Raw genomic sequence first — 11,055 nt, forward strand, 5'->3', positions numbered from 1 at the left:
CTGCCTTCGATTACGTTGGTCGATAGCGCTAATGGGCCAAGGAAGTGTTTTCTGCTCTATGCACCAATTATTTGCACCCACAAAACTCTCTCAAACACAATAAAAATACCACACTTGGAGCAGTCGGATAACTCCTTGGGCGAGCTGCCTTCGATTACGTTGGTCGATAGCGCTAATGGGCCAAGGAAGTGTTTTCTGCTCTATGCACCAATTATTTGCACCCACAAAACTTTCTCAAAACACAATAAAAATACCACACTTGGAGCAGTTGGATAACTCCTTGGGCGAGCTGCCTTCGATTACGTTGGTCGATAGCGCTAATGGGCCACTTGGCGAGCGCCATTCGATTTCGTTGGTCGATAGCGCTGAGTTTTCTGCTCTATGCACCAATTGTTTGCACCCACAAAACTTTCTCAAACACAATGAAAATACCACACTTGGAGCAGTCGGATAACTCCTTGGGCGAGCTGCCTTCGATTACGTTGGTCGATAGCGCTAATGGGCCAAGGAAGTGTTTTCTGCTCTATGCACCAATTTTTGCATTCTCAAACACAATAAAAATACCACACTTGGAGCAGTCGGATAACTCCTTGGGCGAGCTGCCTTCGATTACGTTGGTCGATAGCGCTAATGGGCCAAGGAAGTGTTTTTTGCTCTATGCACCAATTGTTTGCACCCACAAAACTTTCTCAAACACAATAAAAATACCACACTTGGAGCAGTCGGATAACTCCTTGGGCGAGCTGCCTTCGATTACGTTGGTCGATAGCGCTAATGGGCCAAGGAAGTGTTTTCTGCTCTATGCACAAATTGTTTGCACCCACAAGACTTGCCCACACCTACTTGATTATAATTCAATAATATTATTTCAAGAAGGGTTCAAGGAACCGATAGGCCAAAACCGCAACTGACACAAGAGCATAATACATTGATTTATTCCAAATTTACTGTTTGAACGAGAAAGACAGACCATTACCAGACACTTTAGAACTGTATTAATGTAGCACACCTTCTTACACTAATCTCAGTGCCATGTTTATTTTTGCTATGCTTGCTTGTTTCAATCATCATAGAATATTTATCATAGAATAAAAGTAAATTTATAATTTCTATAGGAGGAAACTACGAAATCACAGGCTTAATACTTAATAATATTATTTTATTGTATCAAAAAATTATAAGGAAACTCATCTTTTTCATTTTTCATGAAAATGTGGCTGTTTGAGAAAAAGAATCTGTTTTGGATTGAGAGATGTCAAATTTGAAGCATAAATTTAGCTAGTCAAGAGTCAAAATGTTGAGATGTGCTCAAAAATGGCCTTTCAAATAGTTTCTAAAGTACTCTTCTTTGCGCAAGGGTAAGTCCATGTTTATTTATAACTTAAAACCGCATTTGGAGAAGTAAGGTAAATTGTGCAAAAAATAATTTAGTTCTTTCTTTTTACACCGAATGTATGTAAGCCGTCTCCCAATCTTATAGGATCACCTTGTCCGATTTGGTCACTCCTGGAAAAAAAACAACAAACACAAAAAACACATACGTGATTTTGTTTGTGGTAAAAATTTTTAATTCCGCATTTTGGCATATAGGATCTTGAAACTTGAAAATAGGGTTATTTGATGTGCTGAATATGATGGTGTGATTTCCATTTAGATAACCTGTTTTGGTTGCTTTTCCTCTTTCAGACATAGGTCATATTTTCAATGGCTCGTAACTTTTAATGGGTACCATTAAGCTTAATGAGCTCTATATTTTTGAAATCAACTTGAATGTTCGATTCTTTTGTAGTATGTACTATTATCAAATATTTGTGTTTTAGGGTTTCGATTACTCTTGATCCGGGTCACCCGGTACTTACAGCTTGTTGCCACGAACTGTTTGATGCAATGGAGAATGCTAGAATTTTTCAATATTATTCGCATTTTACTTTTTAATTTCAGGGCTAAAAAATGATTAGTTTGTGTTTAATACTAATACTGTTCTAGTGTTTCGAATTATATGAAACTTATTGATTCGTATTCTATGACCATTCAATTTTGATTGACATTATACCTAACTGTCTGTTAAATGGTCATCATGTGTAGTTTTGCTTCAGATTAAAAATCACCATTTGCCTTAATAAATGAATTTTCGTTTTATCTTTGCGACATGAAATTTTCACGGGTATGTACCGACAGTATTTTTTATCATGAAATACAGACAAGTTCCGAAACAAAAAATGGAAATTCATAAAACACTTGAAACCCGAGTCTACAAAAGCTGTTAAAATAAAAAAAAAAAAAAAAAAAAAAAAAAAAAAAAAAAAAAAAAAAAAAAAAAAAAAAAAAAAAAAAAAAAACAAGAAGAATTCGGTTGCACACACGAAGGGACAAAGTCAAGGAGTTTTTTCCTAGAGGCAAATTCAAATCAGAATCTGATCGTTACCATGTTCTAACTTTTAAACCAATTAATGAAAATAACTGCCTAGCTTTCTGCTGAGAAGTTAGAGGTGAACGTTGCCATCAGATAGGCCACGTTCTCTTTTTGTAGCATTGACAAATATATATATATATATATATATATATATATATATATATATATATATATATATATATATATATATATATATATATATAAATCTTCTGCATGGTACCACTCCTAAAAGGGTGCTTTAGCTAAAAATTAGAAGACAAGAGATGTCAGAGAATTCAGGGGATAAAGTTATTTACTAACGTTTAAAAAACTTGTATGTTATGTTCAAAAAAATTTGACTTCAAGAAAATGTATACCAACTTTATAATATTGCTGTTATGAAAGGGGCCGTTGATAAGCTCTAATTTTTTTTTAAAAATGAAGGAATTATGACATCAAGAGATACTTGTAATATTATTCCTTTATCTGTGCCATAAAACATAGTAAATAAAACAAGAAAATGAACCCGATTCGGGTAGATTTAATGAATGTTGACAAAAGCATCTACGAGCCAAGGAAAAACGTCTTTCTTTTAGATTCACGAATTTTTTTTTATTGATTATATAGTGATTCAATAAGAGCCGTCTTTTTCTTCTATTGTTATTGTCTATCAAAGACCCAAAAAAAACAGTGTAATCATTTGGTGTAGTAGGTCAGAGTAAATGACTTGATGACGTCAAACAATAAAGCCTAAATGTATTGTAAGGTATATGTAATGTTGTTTAACATGTACAGCAATTAAAATTTTGAAGTGCCCCTCTCCCCAAAACAGATTTAATGTTAGCTTTGAGGCTTTTATAAATATGAATTTTTCTGAGCAAAATATACGAAATAGGTACGGAACTCATTCAGCTTCAATCCTAGCTGTAAGAGAAAATGATTATTCCAGCTAAGGCTCTATAAATTGTTCACATAATTGACCATACTTCTGAAAGCTGGTCGTCGAAAAAGTACAATACATGGCCATATTCAAATATTCAATCTGTAGTTCGTGCCTATTTTTAGTCTATGAACTGTCAATTCCTTTTTGTGTAAATAAAAAAAAAAAACAATTGAAAATCAGGAGCAGCATTAAAAGTAAAAACGAACAGGAACTATACCGCATATAAGGGAGGGGTCATACTTTGTTCTTTATATTGCTCCTAGATACCTTTCTATTTATGCTAGTGCTTTTAGTCCTTTTGAAAGATCTTTTTATTCTAATGAACTCCCTCATATATGGCCTAATTTCCCACTATTTTCAGTTTAGGGATGCTCCTTACTTTCAGTCGAAAAAACTATTATTGAGTTTCTGATTATTTTTTAAATAATTCTGGTAAATCTGATTTTCCCTTCAAGAAAAATTCACTTTGTTCATGGGAAACTTGTCCTTGAAAAGTTCTCTAATGTAAACTAACCCCCCCCCCCCGTAAAATTCCCCATGGACAATTCTATCCTCTTAAAATTTCATCAGTCTATTTCATTCTTTCATTTGAAAAAAAAAAAATAATTTCAAACACTATGTTTGGGGAAGCTTTAAAGCAGGGATCTAACCTTGATAATGTCATAACAACTCAAATAAAACCGTAAATAACAATTAGAAGAGACCAAAGGAAACTGCCTAGGATCCAAGGAACCGCCAAGGAAACTGGCTGATTAGACCTAAGATGGAACCGGGGAAGAAAAAAAACTTTAAGTTTGATTTCTTTTGTACTTAAAGATTAAATCAGATATAGCACTTTGGTTCAGGTTGAGTCAACCACACTCTTATAGTGTTATAATTTTTTTCGTAGGAAAACGTGAAGCAAAGATTAGTCGATTAATCCCAATTTTACAGAAGAGATAAGCGGCTACAAAAAGGTTATTGAGTTACGCTACCTTTCTCTGTCAATGGCACATCAGTGTACTTTTGCCCCCCCCCCCTTCTCCTCAGACAGATCAGTATAATATTAGGGAAATATATGAATCAGTATTTAAACATTTTGATGAAGGAACTTCGGTAGAAAGATAATAAGAAATGACTATAAGAAAAAAAACATTTTATTTTGTTAATTCGTTAGTGTTTAATTTTACTCTGACATATCATCTCAGAATGTGACAGTCCTTACTGCTTCTCCTAGATTATACTTCCCTAAATTTCAAATTATTTGTATTTTACTTTAAAAGAAATAGAAACGATAGTCTTCTTTATGATAATTTCTGTCTATATACCCTTAAGCAAAAATACATCTTAGTCGAAAAAAAAACAATAAAGAGAACACTTAGATTATAATTTTACGGTTTAGTCTTTATTGTCTTTGTTAGTCTTTGTTGTGAAACTTTTTGCAAAATAAAATGTATATTTTGGGGGAGAGGGTTTGGGTTTCCTTTTAAGTTCTGTCTTTGCCTAAGTACAAGTATATGAAAACTTCAGTGGTTAACTTGTTTGAGCTATTTATAGATTTTTTGCATGGGCTAAGGAGCAATTTGATCTGTTCGTCTGATTTTTTTTCGCTCTACTTTCATTATAATCATTTTTTCTTGAAAGTCTTTTCACATGGGCTCAAATGAACTTAATTATTCAAATAGTTTTCATGTAAGCAGCAGAGAAAATGCTAAATGTAAGCCCAAATATAGAATCAGAATAATATTAAACCGCTAATCAAGATTTGTGGATGCCAAGTCGCCAGAAAATTTGATTCTGGGAAAGTTTTTTAATATTGAGCAATTAATTAATTAATGACATTATTTTCAGGAAATTGGGATTCGAAAAGATCCTAGAAGATTAATGGACAGAACGAATGAAGGAAGAAATAATGCGTAATCATGGCTGAAGGTTTTGAAGGATTGTAGTGTCAAACTATTCTCTGAAATTTTATAAGTTGCATATTTTTAATGATGTCTTTTGCTTAGCTGCAGCCTAAGATAAGTTAAAGAAGCTGTGGTGTTTTTTGCCTTTGTATTATGTGTAAATCTCTATTCTAGTTTCGAATCATTAGGTTAAAGATAAACCTTCAAACGGGACAATCAAATTAGGTAGCTATATGCACAAAATTGGGATATTTTTCATCTTAACAACAGTAAATTCGTTCAATGAAATAAGTTGGTTTAATGCTTCGTAAAAGCTGCCATCAATAAGTGTTTTTTTTAAATATAAATACTTTTTCAATATTCAGTAACAAAGTCAGATTACAAATCATGGGTTGAAACAAAGAAATTCTGCCCATATTTTTGAGTTTGAATTCTCGACACAGTGGGAATTAAAAAGAGAATATATTGTGTATATGCCCAGTATTTAAATAAAACTTAGTTCTAACAAAAAACTTGTAGCATTCAATTGAAATAGCCAGTGCTATACATTCTCTATTGAACTAACCTATTGCTCATAAGATAATTGCTTTGCTTCGGGCCATTTGCTTGTTTTGTTTAATTATATTAATAAAACCATCTTTCTCTCTCTCTAAAAAAAAAAAAAAATGATGGCTGCCAAAGTAAATGTTCCGAAATACGTGTTCCAAAAAAACGCATAGTTCATTCTTTGTTTTGTTGATAGATAATTCCATCTATCATCCGTTGATGCGTCGTTCCTAGGCTTTAAAGAGTGAAGGCTGAGAAAGGGAAAGAAAGCTGAGAAATTTCCTCACACCCGTAGCTTTTGACGAATAAATTCCGTTTTTAAATTTCCATTGCTATTGGGCTGAGTCGCTCTTTCTTGATAATGGATTACATATATTTTGGAAATGAATATTCAACTGAACCACAAATGTGCCCTGAAACTTAAATGCTCTATATAAGCTTTAGATATTTTTAAACTAATTGTATATATCAAAATACCCTCGATAACAGTTTTGACCTTAATGTTTAAAATTTTAATCCAAATTCTCTTTTTTGTGGGAGTATAAAGTGCAAAAAATGACAAATTTGATATGACATTTTGTTATCTAAAAATGATTAAATCTTAATATTTTGCTGGAATGAGCTCTATCTTGACATCCTAAAACAAATATTACCATAATGATCACTCGAAGAAACAGCTAAAAAAACGGTTGCATATCTTTAAGCATCTTTGTTGGGAAGAATAAACAATTTATATCGTAAGTGTGCATTATATTCAAGGCCTTTCCTAACAAACCTATTGTTCATCAACAAAATACGATTTGAAATAATAAAACATTTTACTAGTCCTTTGTTTTCTAAAGTTATCTGATCAAAATTTTGAGAGAGCGGTAATAACTACTGTGGGGAGTAAAAATAACCCCCCCAAGCCACAGGGAGACGCCTGTAAGCTATGAAATGTATTCAATCTGTACGCACAGTATTTGTTATAGAGGAGTATACAGACACTTTTTGAGAGGGGGAATTTTGTGCCTAGGGTGGGTTTCTTTGGTAGAATTTTTAATGGAGAGGGAAATTTCTGGGGGAGGGGGTTTTCCATGGAAAATTCTACGTGGGGCGATCTGATAGAATTACTGTTCGAAATTATTTTTAATTGTCATAATCTCTTTCCAAAGTCAGATTTTTACTGAAGATGGTTCAGGAAAAATTATTCTGAGGCTATTTTCATTTTGGATTTCCAGAAAAACCATTTTACGGAAAGAGAGGATTTCAGAAGCTATTGAGGAAATTATTGGAAATTAGTATTTTCAAATGACAGCATGCTAAGGAGCATTTTTCAAGCTGAATCGACCGCAAGAAAATTTACGGGGGCGAGTTTCTTACTGCCTGGAGGGGGTTTTACGGGAATTAGTTTACATGGTAGAAATTCCTACGCATGAGTTTCCAGTGAGAAGGAAATATTTAAGAAGAGTGAACCAAATCTACATGCGTTATTTAAAAATGATCAGAATAAAAAAAAACAGATTTTTTAACTGAAAGTAAAGATCATTAAAACTCAAATGAACAGGATTTACTTTTGTATATGAAGGGAATACCCCCCTCCTCAATACTGTTATTTACGCTGAAGTTTGACTGTCCAAATTTCTTAAGAACAGCTGCATAAACATTGGTCGTTTGAATAGAAAAGGAAGCATTTCGTAAAGTCCTTAAAGCTTTAGCGTAAAGAGCAAGGCATTGTGGAGGGAAGCGACTCCTTCATAAACAGTTTCTGTTTGTTTTGAATTTTAAATTTGCTCCTTACTTTCCAAAAAAGACTTCTTCAGTTAATATCCGTTACAATTATTGTTTTGTAGGAATAAAAAGTACAAAAAATTACAAATTTGTTATTTAAAAATGACTAAATTTTAAGATTCTGATGGAATGAACTCCATCTTGACATTCTAAAACAAATAGGTTTTACCGTTATAATCACTTAAAGAAACGCGTAAAAAACGGTTGCATATCCCTAAGTATCTTTGCAGGGAAGAATATACAATCTGTATCTTAACTACGTATTGTATTTAAGGCCTTTCCGACATCTTTAAGCTATGAAATTTGTAAGATCTACGTATATAATTTGTTTTTGGGAAGCATAGACACTTTCGGAGCGGGATATTTTGTGATTTGGGCGAGTTTCTGTGGTAGAATTTTTCATGGAGAGTGAAATTTCTGGGGGAAAATTCTGTAGGAATTTCTACCTGGGGCGATTTAAAAGAATTAAAAAATACGATTTTTTTTTAACTATAAGTAAAGATCTTTAAAACAAATGAACATAATTTATTTTGTATATGAAGGGGCTGCCGCCCCCCCTCAATACGTTGCTATGTACGCTAATTTGACTGTCACAATTTTTTAAGAACAACTACTGAAACACGGGTCGCTTAATTAGAAAAGAAGTTTTTTTTAAAGCACTTAAAAGCTTTAACGTAAAGAGCAAGGTACGGAAAAGGAGAATAACCCCTTCATAAACAATAATTTCTGTTCAGTTCAAGTTTTAATGGTGTTCCTTACTTTCAGAAAAAAAAACTTCATTTAATATCCATTACATTAATGCATGGCTTAGTGTTTTTACACATTAAGTGCCATTTTTCATGCCTGATCAACATCCACAGGTTTGTATTCTTTCAAGAAAAATAATATCTCAAGCGCCATTTGGAGAGCAGAAGGGTATATAATCTCAAAAAATAAAACCCTTCTTGCTTCTCATTTTAGTCAAGATATCTGTAATAATAATTTTTGCAAAGTAACTGTTTTAGATTTTTTTTATAAGAAATCTTCTTTTGGAATTTTGACAAGTCACTACAGACAGAGCATCATATTAAATATGATCTAAATCATTTTTGAAACTCATAAATTTGAGTCTTCATCTAACAAATCAAATGACTAAATTGTAATTGAAAATATATCTTTCATTTTATGAAACCAGCTTTTAAGCTTCCTAGAGGGTTTCTAAATTATTTCTGGCCTGTATTATTATTATTACATAAGTCATTTCATGAATTAAGTGTCCTATACTTGGTTGTATCTTTTGCTTTGTTTATTATTTCGATTTTTTATCTTTTTATCAAAACTACAGAATAGGGTTGGATTTCAAGTGAAATTTTTTAGCCGAAGTATGACCCTCGAGGCTTTACGATAATTTGTTAAATGTCCGTTAGTGTTGATATTATAGGACTATAAATCTTTCATTTTCTTTAAGGCTACAAAATGTTTGCAGCTGCAACGAATCCAAGGACCAAAGATAGCGGAAGTATTCTCTGTACCAGATCAGAAAATTTAATCTGTGAGTAAAAGAAGAAAAGACTGTATTTTATAAAACAGTCTCTTGTTTCTAATAAAGTTTATCGATTCAATGCTTCTTTTAATTTTTTTTTTTTCAATGCCAACGAGTACTAGATAGGTATGAGACAAAGGCTAGGTGAAGTAAAGTTGACCGAAGAGAGTGAAAGGATATGAGGATAAAACAATAAATCCAGATAGGATAGAATTGCCCTTTTCCAAGGAATATGGCCATATAAATCCGTTTCAATAATAGTCCCACTAGATATAAAACAAGCAAAAAAAAAAATAAATCCTATTTGAACGAAAACTATCTACAAAGTTTAACTAAATTTTCTGTACAATATCCTCCAAAAATATAATTTATACATAAATGAACAAATGTATTTTTAAATAAAATATCTACATTTATTTTTGTAGATCCTACACCTCAGAAGAAGTCATTTATAAATCCTAAATTTAAAAGACATCCCTTTTTTTAGACATTAATTTATCTCTCAACTGCCATCTTTTGATCAAAGTATTTATTGTACCACTGAATTCCAGCGGACCCATAATTATTAAGCGAAAATACATTTGCCATTGGTTCATATTAGCTTATGGAACAAAAACCAGTTTTTTGACGTAGCGCCTAAACGTACCACTTTTCAAAAGCGTCCTTTTTGGGTTTAGAACCGGCATGTCATCACCTTCCTATTAGCCTATTAAGAAAAACAAGTTTTGTGACGTCAGGTCTAAGACGTGCCCGGATTCGATATTTGTGTCTTTTTTAATGAAATTGGCATGGCCGCAAGAAACCTGTTTTCTAACATGCCATGAACGGCTAGCCTGTTTTCGAGAGACCCCTTTTCCTATGTCAAAAGTTTTAGTTTTCGAGGGTAATAGCTACGTATGTTGAAAAAATGAAGATATTAGACTATTTTATAATTGCAAATGGTAACGAATGTGATTAAAGGCTCTTTTCCTATGTCAAAAGTTTTAGTTTTCGAGGGGTAATAGCTACCTATGTTGAAAAAATGAAGATATTAGACTATTTTATAATTGCAAATGGTAACGAATGTGATTTAAGGCTCTTTTCCTATGTCAAAAGTTTTAGTTTTCGAGGGTAATAGCTACGTATGTTGAAAAAATGAAGATATTAGACTATTTTATGATTGCACATGGTAAAGAAAGTGCTTAAAAGGCTCTTTTCCTATTTCAAAAGTTTTAGTTTTCGAGGGTAATAGCTACGTATGTTGAAAAAATGAAGATGTTACACTATTTTATGATTGCAAATGGTAAAAAATGTGATTAAAGGCTCTTTTCCTATGTCAAAAGTTTTAGTTTTCGAGGGTAATAGCTACGTATGTTGAAAAAATGAAGATATTAGACTATTTTATGATTGCACATGGTAAAGAATGTGATTAAAGACTCTTTTCCTATTTCAAAAGTTTTAGTTTTCGAGGGTAATAGCTACGTATGTTGAAAAAAATGAAGATATTAGACTATTTTATGATTGCAAATGGTAAAGAATGTGATTAAAGGCTCTTTTCCTATGTCAAAAGTTTTAGTTTTCGAGGGTAATAGCTACGTATGTTGAAAAAATGAAGATATTAGACTATTTTATGATTGCACATGGTAAAAAAAGTGCTTAAAGGCTCTTTTCCTATTTCAAAAGTTTCAGTTTTCGAGGGTAATAGCTACGTATGTTGAAAAAATGAAGATATTAGACTATTATTGATTGCACATGGTAAAGAATGTGATTAAAGGCTCTTTTCCTATGTCAAAAGTTTTAGTTTTCGAGGGTAATAGCTACGTATGTTGGAAAAATGAAGATATTAGACTATTTTATAATTGCAAATGGTAACGAATGTGATTAAAGGCTCTTTTCCTATGTCAAAAGTTTTAGTTTTCGAGGGTAATAGCTACGTATGTTGAAAAAATGAAGATATTAGACTATTTTATGATTGCATATGGTAAAGAAAGTGCTTAAAGGCTCTTTTCCTATTTCA

General features: G+C 32.3%; 1 long non-coding RNA gene across 1 annotated transcript; it reads left to right on the forward strand.

The window, feature by feature from the left end:
• The first annotated feature begins 1,067 nt into the window (after positions 1 to 1,067).
• LOC136042917 (uncharacterized) lies at positions 1,068 to 9,138 on the forward strand. Its single transcript, XR_010621487.1, has 2 exons — positions 1,068 to 1,358; positions 5,166 to 9,138. It is a non-coding gene; the product is annotated as an uncharacterized LOC136042917 (long non-coding RNA).
• The last annotated feature ends 1,917 nt before the right edge of the window (positions 9,139 to 11,055 follow it).

The sequence above is a fragment of the Artemia franciscana genome, unplaced genomic scaffold (genome assembly GCF_032884065.1).
Source record: "Artemia franciscana unplaced genomic scaffold, ASM3288406v1 Scaffold_2463, whole genome shotgun sequence".
Lineage (NCBI taxonomy): Eukaryota > Metazoa > Arthropoda > Branchiopoda > Anostraca > Artemiidae > Artemia > Artemia franciscana.